Raw genomic sequence first — 26,163 nt, 5'->3', positions numbered from 1 at the left:
ATGGTTTGGACATGCAGTAAGAAGTGACAAGGAATAATTGATCAGAAGTATAGTATGCTAAGGTCAACACATTCAAACCAAAACTTCACGATCAACCGCACGGTAAACACCGCCCCACTAGCATGAGCGGAAATTGGTAGTTTGGGGCAACAAAAGATTACGTCAGTAAACCGTAAATATAACGTAAAACACACGTAAAATCGTAGACGTACGGCGACGGGTCGTCCGGGCGCTAAGCTCCACCCACTAGGGCGCCGTAGCCCACTCCAGTTTTGAAATGTTCAAAACAAGTCGTGGGTGGTCACGCCAAATGTCACCTGACGTAGCTCCAGGCATTGCACGTGGGAGCCACGGTGACTGCTGCGGGGTAAGCGCTAGGGTTACCGGCATCGTTCGCCGTCGTTGTTTTCTTTCCGCGGCGAAGCACGCGGGCCTCCTAATTGCGCTGTAGCCTACGGCGAAACCGATTCACACATTTACAACCCTGTGCGACATGGCAACGCTGTAGCGTGGTATAAAAGGTCAGGTCGGCGCCCTCAGGTCAGCTGTTGTTTCCGTCTCCCAAGACCAGCAGTTACCTTCAAGCTCTCCACAGTGCCCTTCAAGATGCCGAACCTCCTAAAACGACCAAGGAAGGGACCATCAACGTCACATCTTGCAGGATCTTCTTTCGGCCCGGAAAAGACTCCTACAGCCACTCCTACAACCACTCCTGCAGACATTCAGGACAGGGAAAATGTCAACTTCCACCTACAGGAGTCGGAGTTGGATAGATTCTGACTGATGACAGCGACACGGAAATCTCTCCATGAAGCTATACCCCCCCAATGACGAGGGACAGAACGTTTCCCTTGTCGAAGACATTCATTTCCTCTGAATAGCAGTCTTACAATAATGGTGTAACAAATAATGTAAATATCTGAGGAGAATTCTTATATACATCTAAAAAATATTATCTTGAATAGGTAGAATTCCTATTTATTTCCAAGAACGTTTGATAAGTTATTAGATGTTATTCTATACGCTTATAAATCGCCCATAGTCAACAGTTTTATGTCTTAAGTGTATGTCTGAATGGTAAAATCGAAGCAAGAAAATTCTAGTGCTAGTCTTATATAGTGCTTATCTTATGTTCATTTATTTGTGATGTTACATTAATTACATATTATATATATTACAGATGGCTACTATCAAAAAGTTACCATAAAACTAAATATATAATTTGTAGGAAAACAACGACGAGACGAGCTGTTACAATGATTGTTTACGGAACGGCAAGCTCTGTTCACAGGCCCGCCCTTTTGTACCCTACGGCACCCACAACGGTGGGTGTGGTCTTGACGTGAAGTTGACATACATAGAACATTACAATATCGGCGTTACTTTCAGGTAGACGTCCAACCTTGCTTTCTTTGCGCGTACATTTGCGGTCCCAATTTACGGTGCTGGCTTTACGTTTACCGTCCGTTAGCCCGTGTCCTGTTTGTTACCAGCTTATCAATAAGGTCATTTCACCGCGATGATGCCCACGATCCACATACGTGGGCATACGCCGTAGTGCATACGTGAATGTGTGACCCCAGCAGTAGACAAAGTAGTAGTGCGGAGACTTGTAGGAGGGCCTAGGAATGAATGGGAAAAAGACCATACTATCTGTACAAAGACATAGGCATCTTGGATTTCAGACAGTATTATGTACTATTAGGAAACCTATAGTTGAGAGAGTTCATGATATGAGCTTATTGTATTGCTAGTTCAAGGAAATGTCATTTTGTCTTCTCAAACAAAACCTGGAAGGGAGGATTGGTTATGTCCTATCAAATATTTTCCAAAGGAACAGAATAAACAAGCAAATATGATTATAAATTGGTATGTTTGTTGGTAGTCTCTGAAATGCTCTCTGCATGAGGTGAAGTGATCTGTTATACCCTCAGCTTTGGCTTCTTTTCACAGATCTTTGAGGCTTAATGCTAGTTCAGCAGAACTGCTCTTATAAACTGAATAATATATAATAACAAAAAAGATGAATGATTCTGTTATATACCTGTTGAGATTAACCCCCTCCTTTTACAAATCAGTCTGAACCATAAGTTGCTATAGATCTCACTGTAAAGGGTGTTTTCGTTGTAATTTTGCCTAATTGAAAATGTTGTGAAAAATTTTTTTGTTTATTAAAGCTCTGAGGGCTTAGGCTTTTTTTTGTTATATAAAAATTTCCTTAATAAAGATACTTGGGCTGTAATGGACTACTAGGATGTCAATTCTCTGGTTAATGGGCTTTCTGTTTAACATAGTGAATTGATTTTTTTGGTACAATTTAAGGAATAAAGTGAACATTAGGAAATGAGTTACATTTTTTAAATATTTTTTTATGGATAATGCAAGTATAATATATACGTACGTTGTGGAGTGATAATATATGAGGTAGTTTAATGCATTTAAGGTGTAGATCATAGGATGAACATTTTCTTATATGACAATCTTTATATGAAACTATCATTTTTCTATGATGTTTTAACAATCATACAGTATAATTAGATACAGGTACATAAGTTAAATTTGGTGTATGATGTGTTGCTACATTTGAAGAAGAGGTTGGATGACTACTGTGCTGTATGTAACGTATTTAATTTAAAACTACTTTTTTATAGAAATGATGATACAGTGGACCCAGTAGGTAGGAAATAGCATTGGTTAGATTGATGTTATGATGTGGATATGCATATTTTGTGGAATGCTAATTCATTGACATTGTCTTAATTTTCAGACTGTGTGCCTACCCTTCTACCTAACATCCTGTTGTGTATATCGCATCTGTAATTTCAATGATGTGTGAAATGTCTTGCATGAAGAGCTGTTTGGATCCAACTGTGATTCTGCTTATAGTTGGCTGAACGAGTTAGTACTTTATTTCTCATGTACACTGTAGACTTCCTTGCATCTGGTTTTTTTTTTACATATAGTGTTGAAATGCCTCATGGTTTGCTCTAATTGTTTCTTGTGTAGGATTTTTTTTTTATTATTAGTATTATTATGATACTGTTGCCTCCATCATTTTCATAGCATTTTGGAATTGCCAAAACAAGATGGTTGTATTTATATTTAGTTTGAGTACTACCCCATTCCTTTTTTTCAGATAACTGCGATTTGTTTTAGCTATACTTTATGCAAATTGTTTGAGTATGTGTATGTAGATTTAATTTTAACCTCAATCAAAATTTATCAATTTGCACTTATTGCATAATATACCTGTACCTTTTACTTTGCTGTTTTGATGCAGCTTCAGTATAGGGATATTCCAAATTAAGTGCTGTTTTTATGGGGAGAACAAAACGATAAATATTTTTAGTATTATCCAATTATATTTAGATGATACATTGCCCTTTACTGCTGTGTGAAAGTAGAAAACCATTGCTTTACAGAAACCTAATTGCTCCTTATGGGTAATTATGTATGGTTTAGCAGCAACAGAAAATGAGGCATTAGTTTCAACAGTGGACAGGGCTTACCAAGCAGGATAGCTCAACTCTTTATCACAGATTATTCCTGTGTGAGGTGCTATCCTCACTTAACCTCTTGCTTCCATGGCAGAGCTACCTTTATTTTTTATTTATTCTTTAACCTGTTCTTCCTTTTTATTGCTTGTATGCTGGTACTATTTTGTTTACATCTTTATAATTATCCAAAAGGATGCTTGACAATATGCAAGATTACATAATAGTAAACTAAAACATGGTTTAAACTATTTCTTATCGAGATGAGTAGACCTAGGAGAACAAAAAAATGCAGTCTTATTTGTGAGAGGGTCAACTAAAGTGGTTAACAAAGGGTAAGAAATAGTGAAAGGTGATTACCAAGCTAGAAAATTTACTTTGATCTATGATTCCCAAGCTAGAAAAGAAAATTTATAAGAAAGTTGGTGATAGGGAGTTGTTACTGACAAGGAGAAACATCGTAAGTCTAACTTAGAGAGACCAAAAGTTTAGTCAGATTTAGAAATATGGAAAGAAATACATTAACCTTTGTTATATGCATTAATAAATACAAGGGGATGAGGATTTCTACTTTGTGCAAACCAAATGTGATTAATATGGCCGGCCAAAACCTTGCTACCCTAACATCCCAGCCTGGCCATGCCTAGCTTAAATTGCACTAAGTCAGGGAGACCTAGAATCCCAGAAAAAGGACGATATTCTAGTGCTGCAGTATAAAATATATGTTGTATATTAGTTAAATGTGTATTTTTGGTATTTGGGTAAGCAAAAGTTCTTATTCAGGACATTTCTTGTAATAGAATAACTACGTACTCATTGTGAAGTCGTATTGCTATAAACACCAGCTTGGTAGCATTTGTTTCAAGCTGTATTGAGTGCAGTATTGCACTTACATGTACAGATCATAAAATAAGCACTTAAGAGTTACTTGGTCAAAATATATTGCACCATTACCATTCTCCTAACTGTTTGAGCAACAATGCCATTTCGTTAGAATGAATCTGTTCATGGTTACTTAATTCATTTTTCACCTCCATAATAAGTTTTAGAAGGAAGAATGGGAAGCAATGGGAAAAAATGCCAGCATTTCTAGATTGGCTGTTTTTATTTTCTGATACTTCTTGCACTATATAATCTGAGTGAATGGTTATCAAAGCTGCTTTATGCAATTATTCCTGACAATGTTGTACATATTACATGGTTATAAAAAACCCAGATGATGCTGTAATTATAAGTACCTGGCATGATGCTGAAATGCTATTCATAGTGGTTGATCACAATTGAAATTTGTTCTTTTAAGTTCATTTTAATTCTGAGATCAGGACTTTATCCTCACTAAGGTTTGACTCTCTCAAGGTAAGGTCTCCACTCATCAGTGCTGCCCAAGCATGATATGTTTTTGGAACAAGTGATTTGTTCATTTGTGAAGACTCTTCTATACTTTTTTGTGCCTCTGTGGCATGGTTGGTATGGTGTTGGCGTCCCACCTCAGTGGTCGTGTGTTCAATTCTTGGGCATTCCATTGAGGAGTGAGAGATGTGTATTTCTGGTGATAGAAGTTCACTCTCAATGTGGTTCGGAAGTCACGTAAAGCTGTTGGTCCCGTTGCTGAATAACCACTGGTTCCATGCAACGTAAAAACACCATACAAACAATGTATACTTTTTGCCCATTATACTCCAGAATCTTCTCACACACACACACACACACACACACCATTGATGTCTGTTTAATTAGTCATGGTGATAACTAGGCAGTAGTAGTTCCTGAGCCTGCCTCATTGGTTCCATTGTCAGTTGTCATTCATTGTTTTTGTAATGTAGTTAAAGTCTGCAATATTTGTTTTAGGTATAAAGTTTGCTTGTAAATGCACAATTCAGTGAATACACTCGAGCCAGTTATTGCATGTAGTACAGTCAAATTGTTGAACTTCTTTGTAAAATTCAAGTTTCAATGCTCAGTATCCCAATTACAATCCAGCTAGTCAAGTAAGGACTTTCTAGCCATAAGCTCGGCTTCTAACCTTGTACTTTACTGGACATACCCATCATAGGATTTGCTCTTTGTAAGTCAAACATTTGGCCGGAAGGATTATTTTTGTTAGACTTGCCCTTGGTCTCTGTTGTAGACATTCCCTTGTAAGGCTTATGTTGCTGTTTGTGGATAGATGTATTTCAGACGCAGTCTAGAACTTTGGAAAAAGGAACCCTATCTTAAACAAGGGCTAGGTATTAGAAAACTTCTTGTCTTTGGTGCTTTGATGTCGGCACAGAACCATTACCAGAGGAATACGAGGGGTAGGTGGTGGAATGCTGTTTTTTTTTTTTTTCCAGTGAAGAATCGATGATTGGCGAGGAAGCTAGCAAGTGATAGGTCATACTCTCTCAAAAAAGAAATAGTACCAGTGTTGTGACTGGCACCCAGGTAGTATGGTTGAAGGTATCCCTGAAGTCCGAGGAGGAAGAGGCCTTGGTATTGCTAATGCCAGGGAAAGATGACCTAGGAATGGTCACAGTTTCAATAACCATTTTGGCAAAAGGAGCCTTATTCTTGAATGAATTTCAGACAACAAAGTATTGTTTTCATCCAAGTGTTTGCACAAGAAGAATGGGTTGGGTGAAACAAAACAGAATTTTTTATTTGCTTATGTACATAGTCTCTTGTTTTCTGGCCATATACAGATGAAAGGTCACTGTATGAAACATGAAATTATAGCATTTTATGATCCACGATACCAAATGCAGGCAGTCCCTGGTTATTGGCAATCCGGTTTTTTTACGGGGCTTGCTAGCAACAAAAATCAGCGATTTTCACTGCTATTATGAGCCAGTTTCCATGTATCGGTGCCATTACATACTTAACAAAGGAGCTGATTCCAGTTATCAGTGCCAACAGCCAGTAATCTGTAATTTTTGCTTATTGTCATGATGTTGTAAACTTGTAATAGAACCCCCGCCGATAACCGGAGACTACCTGTGGTACTCTCAGGCACTAATTTTTCCAGTTATTGTTGCATTGCCTAGTAAATTATAACACGTCCATAAACTATACTACCACTAAATTTTTTTGCACATTTCAGGCAGGATGAATCAAGACCAGTTTCTTCTTAAGTGGAATAACCACCAAACTAATTTTGTTGAAGTATTTAGCTACCTACGTACCCAGGTAAAGTATTTTTCTTTAACCTCTAAAGTGTATTTGATAAAGTATTTGTAGATATATGCTATAAGTTTATTCATACAGGGTATATTGTAAAGATAATGTCTTATTTATTCATATATTTCTGGAATTATACAATTCTTGCTGTGACGCTGAGAATAATATATTTACATTATCTTAATTTGGATTGAGGTAGTACTTTGCTTTTATACATTTAGTAAAAAAAATATCCCATCTCTTTACTGTGTCATAGAATTAGTTAGTCTAATTTATAGTTTTCTTAAATCGTAGGAGACCCTTATTTTTTTATGTTGTATAGAAATTTAAAAAATCATGGAAGTACTTCAACTCTGACATAAATTTCAGTTCCTTTTTTTTGTTGAGTGCAGTGGCCCTGAACCTCAGTAGAGCATGCATATGAAGGACAAACCTGGGAGTATGATGATGTCAATTTGTAGTTCTCATGTTTCATTGGAACTTGGCATTTCCTATTTCTATTATAACTTGCTGTCCAAACATCCTCAAGCAGGAAGACACGGTCCATGGCTGAATATCAGTACTACTGTTAATCCATAATTTTTTTGAGGATATTATTGAGCCTTTCATTCAGTATAGGGTTTCTTCAAATAAGATGAGAAAGAACAAGGTACCAGATGTTTCAGAGTTGGAACTTAGCAGCTGAATTGGTTTTAGTACCTATAGTACATTTTTCCAAATGGATTAGTAGACTTTTATTAGATGATAAATCTTTCTTTGTGAGAAACCTTGTGTTGGTATTAGAAAATGAAATTAATACTGTTTATTCTTTATTTACAGGATGCTTTTGTTGATGTTACTTTGGCTTGTGATGGAAATCCTTCTCAGCGCACAAGGTTGTCCTCTCTGCATGTTCGCCATATTTCCAGGTGAGTTGCTAAATAATGAAATAAATATATTATTAGGAGTCTTTACGATGTCTGTTAATTCCTAGTTACAATTCTTGGTAGGAAACACTGGATAATCCAACAAGAATTCGGTTTGTGCTGGGTGATTTTGTCACTTCTGTAAAAGCAAAGGTATATAGTTTTTCATTGCTAGTATAGATGATAAATAGGAAAGGTCTAAGAACACTACTTTGAGGAACACCTGAAATGACATTATTAAAACTACTGTACTGGCCATCAACCGACTCTGGGTTCTGTTGAAAAAAATGGTAAAGATGCCATTAGGGTCTATGCCACTATAACTCTCAAGGCCCAGAAGCAAAGTTTTGAATCACCTAGACCTGAAGGTTATTAAACAAGTTAGGCTCTGGAAAGCATGGCTGAAGTAACACCAAGGACTCGCCTCTCTGTTTGCGTACAAGGACTTGAGCCAAAAGTTCTACAATCTTGTTAGGGAAGTATGCAACAGTTCCATCACTCTTACAAGGGAGGCATGCAAGAATCATAAAGTCCAATGAATGGAGACTTGAGAGTAGATCTCCATTTTTGAAGAGCAATACATACCTCCTTCACTCCCTCATTATTAGCTCATGCCTCTGATAGACAACCTGAGCTTAACCTCTAACCCCAATGAAACATTATGCCACAAAATGTTCGGTTGGCTGTTCCTCCATAAGTGATAAGCTTCTTGTTTTTCATGATAGGCAAGTGTACATGCAGCATTTATGTTCAAGATAAAACTTGGTAACTTTAGAAATAATCTTCCTCCCATCCTCCCCACACTTGGTGCACTCAGAAGGGTACTGCCTGTCAGCCCAGCCAGTGCTTGTACTCATCAGTCCCCTGGTGGTTAGGGTGGGGGGGGAAGCAGAAGGATATAGACCATACTTAAAGAAAGAAAAGGGAGAACCTTAAATTTGGCATCTGAAACACCTTTGTTGATGTAGAATTTAGAGTTTGTACTATAATGGAGAGGTCATTCGAAAAAACAGATCTTAGGTGTGTAGTACAGTGGTACCTCGACATACAAAAGGCTCAACTTACGAAAAACTCAAGATACGAAAGCAAATACGAAAAATTTCACAGCTCTACATACAAAAAGTTTGTTTTCAAGTATACGAAAGGTTGTTTACTGTACAAAGTCCCGAGATTCGCTCCCGGACCACCGAGAACATTTTAAAACTCCCGCGCCGCCAACTGAGTAAACTCGCCACCATCCTCCCGCTCTCCCATTGGTTCCTGATGCTAGTCACCCCATAAGGTCCTGCTCTCCTATGGTCAGCATCTACCCCTTGTGCTTTAAGTATTCTATTGGTAAAAGGATGCTGTAAATTGAAAAACTTATTCATGCAATACATTTAATAAGAAAAAAAAAACATTAGGTAAAGATAGAATGAAGAATAGAAATGAATGGTTATTATACTGTTTGGTAGTTTCAGTAGTTGAAGAGAGATAATGAAAATTTATGGTTTACTGTGTAAAGTGATTGCTTGGCGATCGTTCGATACTCGTAAGTGCTGGATGTAAATAGAAGTTTGGAAGCTTTTCTTTGTTTGTTTATTATAGTTAATGGTTGCTTAATAATATTTGAAATGAGTACATGCAATACATTTAATAAAAAATTGTGAATTAGATATCATAAAATATAAAATAAATCAGACTGCCAACAAATACGTATTTTTTTAGAATTCCTCTTCTGTTTATTATTACGTTTCGTATACGTATGTTTCATTATAGCTGTCAGTAACTCGGTATCTCCATTAGGTAAAGATAGAATAAAGAATATAAATGAATGGTTATTATACTGTTTGGTAGTTTCATTAGTTGAAGAGAGATACTAATGAAAATTTATGGCTTACTGTGTGCTAGGAAAAATGATTGCTTGGCGTTCGTTCGGTACTCGTAAGACGAGTAAGAGCTGAATGTAAACAATCGATTGGAAGGTTGTTTTTTTTTTTGTGTGTGTATTATAGTTAATGATTAATTAATAATTATTGAAATGAGTACATACTGATTATTTATACATTTTATTGGCATATTCTAAGCTTTTAGCTCTTAGGTTTAGATGTCAGAATCATAGACTAGGCTACAGTAGCAACCGCTAACATAGGCTAGGCTTATTGCTTAGGGACATATGCTAAAGTCCTAATATATGCAGTAAAAATAAAAATGGGGGTCTAATATTATATGCAGTTGAATATTACTAATCAAGTATGTACAGTATTTTGCTTTTTGGAGTCCTGTTTCTTCCGTTCGGATCATCGTCGTAACCCTAGAACATGTGTTTTAGGCCTGGAAATATAATTTACTGGGGTATTTTGGAGGGCTTGGAACGGATTAGCCATTTTACATGTAAAAATGTGGTCTAAGATACGAAAACCTCATGATATGAAGGGCGCCTCGGAACGGATTAACTTTGTATCTCGAGGTACTACTGTACTTTAAGATTTATATGTATGAAACCTAAAATTCATTTATTTTATTTTTTTTATTTTTTTTTTTTTACTTTCAGACATTGTTTCAGACTAATCCATGCAAGCACCCTATTGTCTTCCTGAAAGATGTCAAGGGCCAAGAGTTGGAGGCACTCATAGAATTTATTTATAAAGGAGAGGTTAGTTCTAATGATTCTTCTTCAGTATTATCCTTTGACAGATTTTAATTTCTGGCAGTGCATTTAAGTTTTGTAAGTTATTGAATGATTTAGGAAATTTGTATTATGTACTATTTTGCAGTACTATATGCTTCCCATTGTTGTTCTATCCTAATTGATATTGATACTATATGATACTTTAACTGGTATAAGAATCTTAGAAATTATAGTCAGTCGTGTTGAATAAACTGAATGGAATTATATTTAAAGCTATGTAGTCCTTTTTTCAGTTATTTATTTATTAGAACCAATGTATTTAATAGCAGATGCTATTTAGCAGGATTATTTAAGTGTTGTACATTAAATAAGATCTTGATTTAATCATTAAGAGTAAACACTTATAAGTCCAATTTATGAAGTCTAATAAAAATTAGTAATGAATCTGCAGTGCTATACTGTTCAGTTATGTAGATTGACTACCTCAGGAACATCTTTCGCTGCCGCCTACTGCAGAGGCTTTTCTTTATCTCTTTCTTCTCCTACTTATCTAGATGGAAGATTTATGTACCATTTAGTTTGATTTTGAAATTAGTCACAATAGTACACAACAGCCACACTAAGCTGAACTGTATGTATGGTATATAGTGTCATTACAGCTCCCAGTAATGTCTTCAATTGTCAGTGATATTTAAAGCCATATTTTGACTTTTTTTTCTCTCTTTTTTTTTCTGTCTTTTTTTTTCTCCATCATCCCAAACATACAAAATTAGTTTTCATCATTATCATTTTTTACATCAGCCTCTACTTCTTTCTTCCATCTTGCTATCTACCCTCTCCTGAAAGTGATTTCATAGTGCAACTGCGAGGTTTTCCTACTACTACACCTTTCAAACCTACCTACTCTCAATTTCCTTTCCAGCGCTGACTGACCTCATAGGTCCCAGTGCTTGGCCTTTGGCCCTAAATTCTGTATTCCATTCCATTCCTACATCAGCTCCTCCTCATATAAGGTAAGACATGAAATTGTTCCCATCTGGTCTAGATCTTCACATACATTCTTTTTCCATGATTTCCAAGATTACTTCAGTTCTAGTTCTACAACTTTTACCTGGCCAAGTGTCCTTGATCCTTCTCATCACTTTTGAAGTTCATAACCTCATTTTTTATTTGATGCAAGTAAGCCTAAGCTTTATGTTTTATAGGTTAAAAAAAATGCTGCTCTTGCATTTTTCCTGAAGACAGAATGTTTGTGGAAGTTTTCATCATTGTTTATTGGTATTCTTGATTTTAATATATATTTTTTTGTTCCGACACGGCATACAAACCTTCGGTCCCTTTTACAATAGGAAGGTACTAGCGGCAGCTGGATAGGTCGTAAGCTTTCGAACAAGGGTTCGGTAGTTAACTGCTTGTCCGACAGGCGCGCGCGCGCGACTGGGAGGTAAACAAATCACTTTTGCTTTCGGCCTCACAGCGAGTGGCCGTGTGTTTCGACGCTCTCTGCCCGCTTCTTTCTCGTCGTTTGCTTTCCTGAGTATATGGTTGTGTTTGTGTATGAAAGAATCATTGTAAGTACAATCATTTCTCTCTTTCTAATTAATTGTGATTTATTGGTCAATGATGGAATCTCCTCGCCTCGCTACCCCACGGAGACTATGCCCGGGTACCGAAGGGCGTAAATGCGGAAAGTTCCGCTCATTCCCGGAGATTGACCCTCATTTTGTGGCGCTCGGTGTGGGGGCGCGAATGCACCCCGAGCCGAGCCATGTGAAGTTTGTAATAATTGGTCGGAGGCGCAGTGGACTTTGTATGAGGGCAGGAAGAAGCGAAGGCCTGCAAAGGAGTCGTCGGAAAGCTCTCCGCGACTCCTTTGGTTACGGACACTTCGTCTTCTTTCCTGCCGCCCGCTCAGCTTCCACGTTTGGCGCCTTCCCCTTCGGGGGGGGTTTTCTAGGTCCTCTCCTCACCTGACTTGTCGAGTGTGGAGGACGGGCGATAGAAATTCACCCTGACGTCGAGTTGTACTCTGGTCCTCTATCCAGCTTCGTCTTCGTCAAACGCGCGAGCGGGTAGAGGATCCTCCTAATCACCCGACTTTTGCTTCCTCAGGTGCGGTTGCCGCGAAGGACGACCTCGGACAGGTGTGGGCATCGTTGGGGCTGCAGGGCGTGCCGAGTGTCCAGGGGCTGCTCTACCATCTCGCTGGCTCCGTGGCGGTCACCCATGCGACGGTTACGACCACCACCACGACCCTTACAACACCTGGATACCGCTTTCACCCTCCTCACCTGGTGTACACCCCCGCCACGCGGTCTCTTGTAACACCTACTACAATCGGTTGCAGGCGGGGCCAGTCGCCGTACCTCGGGGGGAGTGTGATGCCGCCACCTGGGGGTTGCCGTTGCTGCCCGCGACGCCGGACTTCGTGTGGCCCGAAGAAAGCTCGCCCCTGGACCTCCCACCAGTATCCAAGGATGTCTGGGTGCCGACGGTCCGTCCATCTGGACCGCCTGCACAGCCTGCCGTACCTGCCGTACCTGCCCAGCCGCCGTTCACGGTACGTGACTTGACCACTGCTGCCGTTCCTGTACCTGCTCCTGCCGTCTCTAACTTTATACTGCCGTTCCTGTGATGCCTGCACCTGCTGACGTTGTTCCTGTTCCTGGCGCCGCTGCTCCCGATGCTGATCTGTTCGGACAGGTGCGTCCGGGCCCCCGCCCTTTTGCTTTTGGCAACAGCAGCCCCGGCTCCGCTCTGGATGACAGATCTGACGTCGGTCCTGAGGAGGTTGACGAAGAAGAAAAGAAGAAGAGGAGGAAGGTGTCGTCGTCGTCTTCATCGTCTTCTTCGTCGTCGTCGTCGTCTGCCGCCTCTTCTTCTTCTTCTTCTTAAGGCTCCCCCGCCGAAGAAGAAGAAGGTCGCCTCCCCCCCCCCCTAAGAAGTCTCCTTCGGGAACTTCTAAGGGCCCGTCTCGCTCTGGTGAGACGGGGGGTTCTTCCGCTGGTCACCCTGCTCCTTCGGGGGCAGGACCCGTCTCTTCTTCCGCAAGGAAGAAGACTACGGGGACCAGAGGAGTGCCGGCTAACACCGGCACTTCCTCACCTGCTGTTAGTGGTTCGGCCACGGCAGCAGGGTCCGTCTCGACCTCTCGTTCGCGAGAGGTACCGAGTGTACGGTCGCCTAACAGCGCCCGTGCAGCCAAGAACCAGACCATCTGAGTCCGCTCAGCGTCAGGTTCACGGCACGGAGCGGAAGACTGGTGACAGCCGCTCACGCGACTCTCACCAGACCAGCTCTCGCTCTCGCGGCGAGCAGCTGGCTACCCGGGCGGACGTGACGGTCCATGACCGGCCACGGGCTGAGGCTGGGAAGAGGTCCCCCCGTTCGCCGGCACCAGCCACGGCTGGGTACCAGCGAACTGACGCACCGTGAGGATACGCACCCGGTCGGTTCACCGTGACAGTGGAGCTCGCCGGTCGCCTGACCGTCATCTCACAGAGAGCGATCGGGTACGGCGACCAGCACCAGCTCCTCTGACACACGAGACGGGGCCGCTGTTCTCGGTCCAGCCGTTCTCCACAGCGAGACGGCTCGACTAGGTCTGCAGCTCGACGCCACCGCGGGTTTGGCGATCGCCTGCAGTCTTCCAAGCCCCACTGGTTCTGCCAGCGAGCGAGGAGGGAGCGTCAGGTCCTGCCTATTCCCATACCACCATTCAACCTCCTCGGGTTACACCGGGAAGGGGCGGGGGAGGTAGTTGAGGAGTGATCGTGAGGGGTGCGCCCCTCAGGGATCCCCCCACCCTCGTCGTACGTACCAGGCACGGTTCTCGGACCAGCCAGGTCGTACGCACAAGTGGTTGGAGGAGGACCGAGAGGGGTCTGTCGCTGTTCCTCCCCTTGAGGGAGGAGGGTCTCGGAGATGCTCCTGTTTGAGGGACTGGATGGTCCGACTCCGCAGGACGCAGTCACTCCTGAGATCCAGAGGAACTTTGCCGAGGTTATTGCGCTGATTCGTCAGCACAACGACCTCGCGGAAGGATCGCCGCTCCACCATCCGAGCCCACGTCCCGGCTCGAGTCGTTCTGGGGCCCGAAGAGGGAACCCAGACCGACGGTGGGTTTGCCGCGTTCTGAGCTTGCAGGACTCAGTGCTGGACCCAGGTTGAATCGCTTGTCTCCGGACAAAGACGGTTCGCTCAAATTTCTGGCAGGTCGAGCAAGCTGCTTCCACCTCCTCTGCTGCGACAGCGGCGTTTTTAGTGCCATCTGAAGACCCGATGCCGCCCAAACAGGTGAACCCGGAGTTAGCCAGGCTGACTCCGGGTGTGTCTCTGCAGCAGCTCCTGTCCGAGAATCTATGGTTCTCGCAGCAAGAGGCACTCTCGGCCTGGAATCTACCGCCATGGCAGCTTTCCAGGCGCTCCTGGCTAGATCTGTGGTCCCTCACAGTATCTAAGGTCGCAGCCAACTCCGGGGGAATTTCTCCCGAAGATGACTCGGCCTTTAGGAGACTTTGCCAGTCGGAGGAAGAGCCATCTCCTTCCTTGCCCACCAGACGGTGAACCTGTGGGCCAACCTGGTTCTCCGACGAAGGGACGCTGTCCTTACTCGGGTTTCCAGGGCGGCCGGGCGTGAAGCGGCGTTGGGACTTCGCAACGGACCTTTACGGAGTTCCACGTCTCTCTTCCCAGGAGAGATGGTGGACGCTGCGGTGGACAGGAGACGGCGCACTGATGACAGTGACCGTCTGGTTTCACCCCAGGCAGTTCTCGAAGGCTTCTGGTTGGGCAGCCGTCGGACTGCGTGGCCAAGTCTAAGAGCTCGGCTAGCGCTTCCTCGGTGGCTAAGACGGTAGCTGCGTCGAAGCCCCGGGGAAGACTCTGTCTTCTTCGACTTCTACCAAGGGAGCCGTAACCAGCCCTCCTCCCAGCCCTCCTACCTCCCGTGGAGGCTCTTGGGAAGAAGTCGAAGAAAGGGGGGAAACGCTAGGGACGGCGTTCCCCCTCACCTGCTGCCGGAAGTGGGGGGGTGCCTGGCCAGCCATTGGGCAACTTGGCAGCGCTACGGCGCCGAGACCTGGATGTAGATGTCCTTCGGGAGGGATATCTATTACCCTTCGAATCTCGGCCACCCCTCACCTCCAACCCGGTCCAACAGCAGTCGTACGTTCCAGGGTCATCGAAGGACGTAGCATTGAGACAGGAGATAAGATCAAGACCATGCTGAGCAAGAGAGCTGTAGAAATCGTCACGGATCAGTCACCGGGCTTTTGCTTTTACAGTCGACTCTTCCTGGTGGGGGGAAAAAGTCTACAGTGGCTGGCGCCCGGTGATAGATCTCTCTCCCCTGAACCGGTTTGTTCGCCAGACCCGGTTCACGATGGAGACGGCACGCTCAGTGCTCGACTCCATCAGGGAGAACGATTTCATGCTTTCAGTGGACTTGAAGGATGCGTATTTCCAAATACCCATTCATCAGTCCTCCAGAAAGTACCTCCGCTTCATCCTCGACGGGACGGTGTACCAGTTCAGGGCACTTTGCTTCGGTCTTTCAACCGCCCCACAGGTGTTCGCGAGTGTTCACTCTGGTGTCTGCTTGGGCCCATTCGCACGGGATACGTCTAATGAGGTATCTCGACGATTGGTTAGTCCTGGCGAGCTCCCCGCTCGCAGTTGCTACAGGACAGGGATCGACTGCTCGAGTTCTGTCGCGATCTGGGGATCGTTGTGAACTTCGAAAAGTCCGATCTCGAGCCCAGCAGAGGATGAAGTACCTGGGTATGCTGATCGACACGGTAGACAGGGCGAGTCTTCCCCGCAGACTCGCGGATCAGCAGATTCAGGGAGGCAGCCAACCAGTTCCTGTCTCGGCAGGAACAGGTAGCTCAGCGATGGCAAGTCGTGATCGGACACCTGTCGTCACTCGAGAAGTTAGTCCCTCACTGGGCGTCTTCACACCTGCGGTCTCTTCAGTGGAGACTAAAGGAGAGTTGGTCACAGGCGACGGATCCCCCAAGCTTTCCAGTGTCACTGACACAGGAGGTGAGGCAGGACCTAGCCTGGTGGCTGGACGACGGAACCTCTTAAGAGGAGTGCCTCTGCGCACTCCCCCCCCGGACATGCAGCTGTTCTCAGACGCATCGACCGAGGGATGGGGCGCACACCTGGAGGAGTTGCCTGACTTCAGGAGTGTGGGACGAGAACGACAAGCACCTTCACATCAATGTACTGGAACTCAAGGCAGCGTTCCTCGCTCTCCAAGAGTTCCAGGACCGCTTTGATGGGACACTCAGTGGTGTTGATGTGCGACAACACCACGGTGGTGGCCTACGTCAACAAACAGGGGGCCTATGTCTCTCCCGTTCCGTACCAGTTGACTCGGCAGGTGCACGAGTGGGCCGAGGCACACTCAATAGAGCTCTCGGCACGCTACATTCCAGGGAAGGAGGAATTGTAGTAGCAGACACGCTCAGCCGTCGGGAGGACAGGTGATAGGGACCGAATGGTCTCTACACCATGACGTGGCGGAAACGGCTCTCTTAGACCTGTGGGGGCGACCAGTCGTGGATCTGTTCGCCACCCGGCACAACAGGAAGCTCCAGGTGTTTTTCTTCTCCGGCCGTGCCGGACCCATGGGCAGCTGCAGGAGGGACGCTCTTCACCCGTTGGGACAACTCTTCGTCTATGCCTTTCCTCCCCCGTTCAGCCTGATTCGCAAGGTGATCAGTCGAGCACTGGTCACCCCGAATCTCAGGATGATCCTGGTGGCTCCCAAATGGCCACAGGCCATTTGGTATCCGGACCTGCTGGCTCTTCTCGCAGGAGAACCGAAAGAGATTCCCCCTTGGCACAACCTTCTCGCCCAGCCACACGTCGAGCGGTACCACCGAGCAGTCCAGTCCCTACGTCTTCATGCTGGCTGTTATCCACCATCTCTTGCGAACGAGAGGCTTTTCTCGTAGCGCAGCAACAGAGATGGCTGGAAACGTCCGTCAGTCCTCTGCAGCGGTGTACCAGGGGAAGTGGGCCGTCTTCTGTGGTTGGTGTCGTAGACGGGGTCTATCTACCGCTCAGAGCCACTCTTCAGCAGGTAGCGGTTTATTCCTCGTTTTTCTTCGCCGAGAGAAGCTCCTCTCAGTCCCCACAGTCAAAGGATACAGAGCCGCTTGGCGCTCGTCCTGAAACGAGGGGATTGGACATCTCGAACTCGTTCGAGATCTCCTTGCTTATGAGGAGCTTCGAAAGGGTCTTGCCCACCCAGGGAACTCAGGCCCCCTGCGTGGGATGTGACTCTCGTCCTTAGGAAGTTTGACTCGAACGCCGTTCGAGCCACTCCGAGAGTCGTCATACAGGGATCTGACCCCTCAAGACCCTCTTCTTGCCTGGCCCTGGCATCGGCGAAGAGAGTAGGGAACTTCATGGTCTTTCCTATGATGTACGACACTCCAGGGGATGGGGATCTGTGACGCTCGATTTCGTCCCGAACTTCGTTGCGAAGACTCAGAAACCGTCGATCCCTGACGACAGGTTCGAGTCATTCACGATTCCCTCCCTATTGGACTTCACCGATAATGATGCGGATGAGATGCTGCTTCGTCCTGTGAGGGCGCGTACGGCGCTATCTGAAGAGAACTCGACACCTCAGGCCTGAGTGTCGACGCCTCTTCGTTAGCACCGGGGTAACCAAGAAAGAAGTATCCAAGAACACTCTTTCATTCTGGCTGCGTGAGGTCATCAGGAGGGCGTATGAGGCTGATGGTAGTGACGACATCCGTACGTCCCGTCCGAGAGCTCACGAAGTCAGAAGTATTGGCCCCTCGTTGGCGTTTCGTAAGAACTTCTCTGTGGCGAGGTCCTGAAGGCAGGGGTCTGGTCCTAAACCAGACTACCTTTACGTCTTCTAACTTCGGGATATTGCCCACCCAGGTCCTTGGATACCTTTTTCCTTGGGGACCCGTGGTGGCTGCTCAACAAGTTGTGTAAGCTAACCCAGACCCTCGCAGGCTGAAACAGCATCGAGTCCTGGTGTGACTGTGTTGGATGGATGTGTGAATGAGTGAGTGACTGGCTCCCTCTTTCCCGTCTTTTCCTACTCCTCTACCTGTGGGCAGAGGGTCCACGGGGGGGTCGTCACTGACGCTGGATGAGGACGAGATGCAGGTGAGCTATATGACAGAGCCCCATCCTATCCCTTTCACTAGGGATAGGAGCAGAAATATCCACCACTTCCTTCTACAAGGGGGGAAGTCGATGCCTACAAGAGTCAAACCCATGACTATATTTGCTCCTGTACAGGAACAAGTTCTTACATTGCTGGTACGAAGAGATACGCTTTGCCTCTCTCTTAGTACTCGGTCCAGAGGTCTGACCATTGATCCTGCGGTGCACACCCCCCGATCAATCGGACAGAGGCTTGGATACCCTCCCTCGCTCTTACGACCAGGGAGGCTTCCAAGGTTGGGCGAACACCAGTCTGTTCACAAAAGACTCAGATCCTCCCACCAAGAAGTGAGTCTCCTATTGTAAAAGGACCGAAAGGTTTTGTATGCCGTGTCGAAACAAATGACAATTTGTCCAAAATTGCATTTTTTCCTAACTAACAACCTGAGTCCTTTTACACATAGCCCCACCTCATGCCACCCCTCACTCTGCAGTTTTTTGCTTGGGCAAAAGCAAAAGTGATTTGTTTACCTCCCAGTCGCACGCGCGCGCCTGTCGGACAAGCAGTTAACTACCGAACCCCTTGTTCGAAAGCTTACGACCTATCCAGCTGCCGCTAGTACCTTCCTATTAAAAGGTAAAAGGCCTCATGGTTTGTATAGTTAGGAAAAATGCAATTTTGGACAAATTGTCATTTTTAATCTTGTCCAGTGATTATTTTAATTTCCATATATTCATGTCTCATTACAATTCATAAGGTAGAAAAAGTTGGCTATTGTATTGGTTTAATTTAATGATAATCTATCTTGATATAGTACATTCAGATTAATCAAAGCACAGTTTTTTTTCTCTCAGGTCAGTGTATCGCAGTCAGAGCTGGGATCCCTTATAAGTACTGCAGAGAATTTAAAAATTAAGGGTCTGGCGGAACCAGATAGACCGACAGAAAAAGCAGTTAAAAGAATAGCTTCCCCTCCAAGATCTCAGCCTCCAACTTTAGTCTCTCAAGCAACTGCAGTGACCCCTATCACTGTAACACAGCATCTGCAAGTGAAATACCCACAGTCTAGTCCCGTAGCCAAACGGAAAAAAACTGAACAATTTAATGTACAGAGTAGTTATGTTGGTAAGAGAAAATCAGGAGGAGGTAGTGGACTGTAGAAGCAGAAAATGGTGAAAATTTAAGTCTCCGTGGTGAAAATCTTAGTTTACGAGGGGAAAACTTAACAATTCGAGACCACCCTCCTCAAGTGGTTCTAGTACCTTCACATGAAGTGTCATCACATCAGCAGGAGGTAACGACTCATACCCCCAGCCTTATGCTAGTCACCATGCCCCAATCCAGCTTCAGAGAGTACTATACTCTGTCTCCAGGAACGGCCATATACGCAGGCACAGCTCAAGTTACGTCCTCCAGTCGTGGAGGAGAACAGGCATCTCAGATGTATACCTGACCAGTATCATAGCAGTGATGAAAGCTCGGTTGCCTGGCCCATCTGGCATACAGTCGCAGGCGTACCTGAAGCTTCTATGGTAAGTCAGGGATATGCTTCCTTTTAGGTATTGTATTTCATTTTGACAATTACTTGTATTGAACTTAAAATTATTTTGATATTTACTAATATTTAAGTGAGCTTTAAAGGAGCAACATTTTTATGTTTAGGTAAATCCATTGCAATCGTTATCAGATGGTCTTTCCTTCAAAGTGTTTACATTTTTTATTTGCATTTTTTTAGTCATTTCTCTACTTACATGTGTCTCTTACTCTCAATTCCATCCTCATCTGTAGCTAATTAGGCCATAATTCTACAATTATAAAGAGAGAGAATAATTTTACAGTTCTCATAGTGTATAATATTGGAATTTTTTTGTCGAAATGCATTAATAGGTTATGTAGTGTTTGATCTTTTCACATTTTAGGATATTTTTTATAATGTAATACCTTCCTTTAACTTTATCATTTCTTTTATTCTTATTCGCCAGTTATGGTGCCAGTGGGTAATGAAATTATTGTTTAGTATCCCCACAGAAAGGGAAACATTGCAAATATAAAATACATTGTGTAGTAGTGACAAAACATTAAAAAACTAACCGAATTCCCCCAACAGACCCTGAACAAAACCTGATTTCTGAGAGGGAATTGCACTATCCTTTCTCTTTATCCTCAATATCTATTTTAGTAAGGTATGACCTTACAAGGTCATTAAATTCAGGACAAATGACCAGCGGTTCTCCAGTGTGGATGTCTGCTTTGGTCAGAGGTTTATCTCTCTTAGAGTCGTTTTTGGTGGTAGGGTTCCGTTTCCTAATTTATTAGCCGTTATGACTTGGACCGTCGACGAATTTTCTCGTTTGTCACTTTTTCATAAGTTTGATGTTAATAAGAGATTCTGCCAATATTAACAAGATTTGTTGAACAGCAGCAGCAATATGCAGTAAATGTAATTTGCTGTTGAACTTCTCAGTTCCAGAGGTCCTGTATATTCCTCACTCTGTTGGACTGTGGCACAGTCGACCTGAGGATGTTGTGTAATTGGAGCTTTTGAAAGTTTAAGTGAAAATGCAGTGCATTACTACCCTAAAGCTATTTTTCTTGCATTTTATTACATTTTTATGTACTACTATTGACATAAATTATTAATTTATTTTTTCTTTTTATTAAGTTAGATCTCTTCTTTCTGTATTTCCCTTTACCTTCTCTTACTTCCTAATGAACACCTTATTCTTTGGAAGCTTGAATTTCAAGTCATTAGCCCTTGTAGGCCTGTTCCATATTAAGATGGTTCATCTTTTAGATATATTAAATAATAATAATATCCAGTTTGCACTTCATTTAAGAATACGTCCTTAGAGTGAGGCTTAGTATAAGTAAAGAAATGTGACTATGTGGGCAAACATCAACATCTTTAGTTTGTTATGGTACTGAACTGAAATTAAAATCAAGCTTTCTTAATTTCTTTTTTATTTTAGCAAATATTTGCTGCTTCGTAGGTTCTGCTGACTGGTGTGTCCTTGATATGTTGAGTCAGGATTCTTATACACTGTAAAACTAAACTTGCTCAAATGTGGTCCAATTCATTAGGGGATGAAAAGTTTCAACTTGAATGATTCAGTTAGTTTTGATAAGCTATCAGATTAATTTCAGGTATTTTACTGCTAAAGATGTGTTTTGAAATTATATGACCCTCCCGTAAGATGTAGGTAAAATCAGAGCTATACGTAGATGTATGCTCTCCAAATAGAATGGGAATTATTAACATAGAAAGAGAATTACAACATTTTTATCCTGGTTTTGAGTAATTTTAAGAATGCCTGGTCATGACTTCATGTAAATGCATTTTGATAGAGTTAAGTTGTTCATACGCGAACAAACTTTCGGTCTTAACAATAGGATCATTTCCAGCGCCTAGCTGGATCTGGTTAAAAAACAGATGAAAGCAAGGAATCTTGTGATGTCTGGCACCGCTTGTGTAGATCGGGTGATGAATGGTCAAAGACCATTCACCTACGCCAATGTGTCAGTCTTTTCTTAACCGCCTGGGTGAGTGTAGTGGTTAACCTCTCTTGGCCTTTGCCCATTTTGCTTGTTTAGTGTGTGTGTGTGTGCGCTTTGCTCTAGGGGATCTGCCAAGGTACTACCCCCGCCTCTCATGAGGCATAGGAAGTACTATGTTACAAACTCTGCATTTTTGATGTGCGCCATCTTAACCCAGACGTCATTCGCCTGAAGCCGGGATTGACTTTGGAGCACGTGAGTCAGTGGCTCGTCCTGGTCTCCGCGAAATGGCCTCAGCATTGGAATCTACGTAATCTCCATGTTGCAGAAGGTTTCTTGGCTGACTTCTGGTCTGTGGTAATTGCCAAGATAGCTTCTGACAGGTCCCCAGAAGGGTTGGTTGAGTGCATCCTCGCTTGCCAGGCTGTTGCGGTCCGGAGGCAAGGCGTTTCGTATATGGCTCACCATCAGTGTTAATTTATGGGCTAACCTTCTGCTGATTAGAAGAGATGCGGCTTTGGTTCTAGGATGGAGGAAAGATCAGTTGACACGCCAGTCCTTGCTGGCATTGAGGAACAGAGATCTGTTGGAGTCCCAATGTTTGTTTCATGGGGGGGGGGAACTAGTTCAAGAATGCAATACACTGGCATCGGGCTGACACCAAAGACAGACTGGTGCACCAGGCCGTGGCAAAGTCAGAGTCTCGCAGCAGTCATGAAGATAGTCTCCTGGTAGGTCGTTGAGAATTCGAGTTCGGCAGGGCCTTCCCGTTTGACTCAGCTGAGGTCAGAGGATCAACGTCCCTATCGCTCTCGTCCCTTTTAAGCCAAGAAGGGGCCCAAGGGGCAGAGGTACAGAAAGCTGTCGGTAGGTTAGAGGCGCCTCTCTCTCCTGCGCCACGGGTGGGGGGTTGCCTGGTGGGCCATTGTGCAAGTGGCAGAGTTATGGGGCGAGAAGTAGGTGGTAGATGTCCTTCGAGTGGGGGTACCATACTACCATTTGACTTCTCTCCTCCTCTGTTGGACAAACTGCAGCTCAGGAAGGCATATCTCCAGATTCTCTGAAGTTGACTTCTCTTCACAGGAGGAGTGGCAGAAGATGCTGGACCAAGGATGCCAATAGTGGAAATTGTGCTTCCGTCTCCAGGGTTTTACAGTCACATCATCTTTGTGCCCAAGACGTCGGGAGGATGGAGACCTGTGATCGATTTATCCACCTTGAATCACTTCATCAGGAAGACACGGTTCAAGATGGAGACCCCGCGTTTGGTGTTGGCAGCCGTGAGGGAAGGCGACTTCATGCTGTCAATAGACTTAGGGACACATACTTCCAAATCCGTGTTCATCCGATGTACAGAAAGTTCCTTTGCTTCTCTCTTGGGGACAAGGTCTTCGAGTTCAAAGTCCTATGCTTCGGGCTGGCAACAACTTAAGTGTTCACAAGGGTCTTCTCTCTCTTGTCAAGTTGGGCCCATGCTTAGGGGATCCGTTTGCTGAGGTACCTCGACGATTGGTTGGCTTGGCACCTTCCAGGGAAAAGCTGCTGCAGGACAGGGATCGTCTACTTTGGTTCTGTCTGGAACTGGCATCATGTCAACCAGGAAAAGTCGAACTTCGTTCCCAGTCAAACTGGCAGAATTCTGGTCTCCAGCGGGGGACTCCCCCTGTTTAAGGGTTCCTCTGTCTCTGGAAGTGGAGAAGACCTTCGTTTGGTGGTTGGATGACCAGAATCTTTCAAAGGTGTCTCTCTGCATTCTCTTCCAGTGGATATCCTTCTGTTTCTCTTGACCGTCGAGGTTCACCAACGGGTGGTTTGCAATTCGGTAGAGCTCTCAGCCAGGTATATCCCAGGCAAACTCAGTCAATCGAGGATCATGGGTCCTAGGCACAGAGTGGTCCCTTCATCAAGTGGTAGCAGACAAGATTTTCCAGGTTTGGAGATTCCCCCTTGGCGACATCTGTGTCAGCCCCATGTGGAAAGGTTCCACCAGTTAGTAGAATCCCTATCTCTTCACAGTTGGAGGCTATCAAGTATCTCCTCCGAGCGAGAGGCTTTTCTCAGAGAACAGTAGGGCATATGTCCAGCAGTCTCAGAAAGTCAACCTCCGCAGTTTACCAAGGCAAATGGGCGATCTACTGTAATTGGTGTCATAAACGGGGTGGTTTTTCTCCACGCGACCTCTATTCAGCGAATAGCAGACTTTTTAACCATTCCTCAAGAGACGAGAAAAGTTTGTCCGTTTCTGAATTAGAGGCGTTACAGGGCGGCCCTGAGTTTGGTGTTACGCCTTAGAGGTATCGACATCTCCTCTTCCTGGGAACTTTCCTTGCTAGTTTAGGGTTTGAGCAGTCGAATTCTCCTAAAGAGCTCAAGCCTCCGACGTGATATGTTTCCTTGGTTCTTAAGAGTTTCACTAAGAGTCCATATGAGCCCTTGCGTCGCTCATCTGAAACAGGAACTTGACGCTCAAGACAGTTTTCCTTCTGGCTTGGCATCTTCCAAGAGGGTAGAAAGCTCCACGGTCTGAGCTATGATGTGAAGCACCACAGGGCTTGGGGGTCGATGCCCTTCGAATTTGTCCTGGAATTCATGGCCAAGACCCAAAATCCCTCTGTGCACGATGACAGGTTCACTTCGTTTTCCATTCCATCACTGAATGACTTTGTGGGTGGTGATGCTCAAGAGCTTTAGTTGTGCCCGGTCTGGGCCTTGCGTTGCTATCTTTAAAGGAATCAGCACCTTAGACCAGGGCGGTGCCGCAGACTTTTTGTTAGCACAGGCCGTACAAAGAAAGAGGTGTCTAAGAATACTATCTCCTTTTTGGATACGGGAATGCCATCAGACAGGCATACTTGGCTTTTGATGATTCCACCACTATGTCTGTGCAGGCTAGAGCGCATGATGTTAGGGCTATTGGTGCCTCTCTGGCCTTCAAAAAGAACTTGGCTGTACATAGTGTGCTGAGCGCTGGTACTTGGTTACGCCAGTACACGTTCACCTCTTTCTATCTTATGGATGTTGCCCACAGATCTGCGGACACGTTTTCCCTGGGTCCTGTGGTGGCTGCCCAAAAGGTTGTGTAACTCATAGTTGCCCTTAACAGGGCACTTTTGTATCTTACCTAAGATGATTGTGTGGATGAGAGAATGAGTGAGTTGGCTGGTCTCCTTTCACTTGTACCTTTCCTTCCAGGTTTGGAGGAGACCCATGCTGGACCTTTTTGCGACTCGCTTCAACAGGAAGCTGGAGATATTCTGTTCAGTGGTCCCAGATCCTTTAGCATTAGCAGAGGATGCATTCCAACATCCCTGGGACAACCTGGAGGTGTATGCCTTCCCTCCGTTTTGTTTGATCCGTCAAGTTCTGAACAGGCTAATGAGTTCACAGGGTCTCAGAATGACTTTGGTAGCCCCTCTGTGGCCTCAGGCGGAATGGTTCCCAGATTGCTGTCGTTGTTGTCAGAGGTTCCGAGGAGATTCCCCCTTGACGACATCTGTGTCAGCCCCCATGCGGAAAGGTTCCACCAGTTAGTAGAATCCCTGTCTCTTCACGGTTTGAGGCTATCAAGTATCTCCTCCGAGCGAGAGGCTTTTCTCAGAGACAGTAGGGCATATGTCCAGCAGTCTCAAAAAGTCAACCTCCGCAGTTTACCAAGGCAAATAGGCGATCTACTGTAATTGGTGTCATAAACGGGGTTTTTCTCCACTCGCAACCTCTATTCAGCGAATAGCAGACTTTTTAACCTTCCTCAGAGACGAGAAAAGTTTGTCCGTTTCTGGCATTAGAGGCTACAGGGCGGCCCTGAGTTTGGTGTTACGCCTTAGGGGTATCGACATCTCCTCTTCCTGGGAACTTTCCTTGCTAGTTAAGGGGTTTGAGCAGTCGAATTCTCCTAAAGAGCTCAAGCCTCCGACGTGATATGTTTCCTTGGTTCTTAAGAGTTTCACTAAGAGTCCATATGAGCCCTTGCGTCGCTCATCTGACAGGAACTTGACGCTCAAGACAGTTTTCCTTCTGGCTTGGCATCTTCCAAGAGGGTAGGAAAGCTCCACGGTCTGAGCTATGATGTGAAGCACACCAGGGCTTGGGGGTCGATGCCCTTCGAATTTGTCCTGGAATTCATGGCCAAGACCCAAAATCCCTCTGTGCACGATGACAGGTTCACTTCGTTTTCCATTCCATCACTGAATGACTTTGTGGGTGGTGATGCTCAAGAGCTTTTGTTGTGCCCGGTCTGGGCCTTGCGTTGCTATCTTTAAAGGAATCAGCACCTTAGACCAGGCTGCCGCAGACTTTTTGTTGGCACAGGCCGTACAAAGAAAGAGGTGTCTTAAGAAT

At 44.7% G+C, this 26,163-nt stretch overlaps 1 protein-coding gene and 1 pseudogene across 7 annotated transcripts in view; one reads left to right on the top strand and one right to left on the bottom strand.

Annotated features, from left to right (window-relative positions):
• The window catches only part of LOC135213675 (protein bric-a-brac 1-like), a gene marked incomplete at its 5' end in the record, with an annotated part of 136,966 nt that overhangs the window by 60,033 nt on the left and 50,770 nt on the right, over positions 1 to 26,163 (bottom strand).
• The window catches only part of LOC135213676 (longitudinals lacking protein, isoforms H/M/V-like), a 30,078-nt pseudogene continuing 6,720 nt past the window's right edge, over positions 2,806 to 26,163 (top strand).

Source organism: Macrobrachium nipponense, chromosome 43 (genome assembly GCF_015104395.2).
Source record: "Macrobrachium nipponense isolate FS-2020 chromosome 43, ASM1510439v2, whole genome shotgun sequence".
Lineage (NCBI taxonomy): Eukaryota > Metazoa > Arthropoda > Malacostraca > Decapoda > Palaemonidae > Macrobrachium > Macrobrachium nipponense.
Note: the sequence above shows the minus strand (reverse complement) of the source record. Positions and strands in the feature narration are given on the sequence as shown.